Source organism: Chondrus crispus, genomic scaffold, assembly GCF_000350225.1.
Source record: "Chondrus crispus Stackhouse genomic scaffold, scaffold_105, whole genome shotgun sequence".
Classification (NCBI taxonomy): Eukaryota; Rhodophyta; class Florideophyceae; order Gigartinales; family Gigartinaceae; genus Chondrus; species Chondrus crispus.
The window spans coordinates 27,887-28,964 of NW_005178923.1; positions in this window are offsets into that span (position 1 = coordinate 27,887).

Genomic DNA, 1,078 nt, shown 5'->3' on the forward strand with positions numbered 1-1,078 from the left:
TGCTTATTGATTGAAGGACAGGCTGTGGGGCCCTCGGGGGGCGCGCGGGGATTGGTGGCAGTGGGGGGGGGGCAGCCGCATCAAGTTGTCCATCACAACAAGTTTGCGCGGCTCGTCTGGAGCAGTGCAGCTTGTTGGCATGCGGTGAAGGACGTTGAGGACCAAAAGTACTTTTTGACCTCAACTTGATGTCAAAAAGTACTTCTGGCTGCGGAACACTGGCGTGCCGCTGATACTACTTTACAGTAGTGGTGAATTGCGGACGAAGTTGCAAGATACAGCTGTATGCGCCGCTGCACTGCTTGCGCGCGCATGCCCTCTTAGGGTCAACGGTGCGAAACAGCCAAGAGCGATACAGCGGTTGCGCGCGCTCTAATTTACAGTTTGTACGACGCCGCTGCGAGAGCATCCCAAGACTCTGGTCAACGGTGGCGGCGGGTTCTCCCGGCGGCGGGTTCTCCCTGGTTGTAAATAAAGTTTTTTATCATACGCAATATGCACCGTGATTTTAATACAATTCTCAATAAACTCAATTACAGTAGGGGCAAAAGAAGCCATTGAATTTCTTGAAAAACTCAAAGTATTGCAACCTATCACAGCACTCCGCCTGTCCAGTCCAAATATCCGCTGAGAACCCCCTCCGCAGTGCGGTCGAGAGGCAGCGAACTGCTGCCCGTTGCAGTCGCTTGCGGGCCGTGGACGGTCTCCACGCGGCGCACGCGGCCTCACGTGAGGGCGGCAGTGCCAGCCTTTCGCCTCCCCAAAATAGCCCGCCACCTCGCACCGTCTCGTACCCTTCACCTTCCGCCACACTTCCACGTGTTCCACGTGTACTGTACCCATACTCTCACCATCCATGGCGCTCATGTCTGCGCGCGCGCGCGGGCCTTCCACCAAAAAATTCACCTCGTTCGACATGCCCAGCACGGCACCCCACTACAGCACATCCCGCGCGCCCCGCCGTCCGCATCGCCCTCGCCGTCGCCATCGCGTCACCCGTGCGCGCCCGTGTCTCGCGGCGGCCGGCACTCCGCGCGCGCGCTCGCGCCCGGAGCGGCGGCGCCCCCCCCCCCCCACA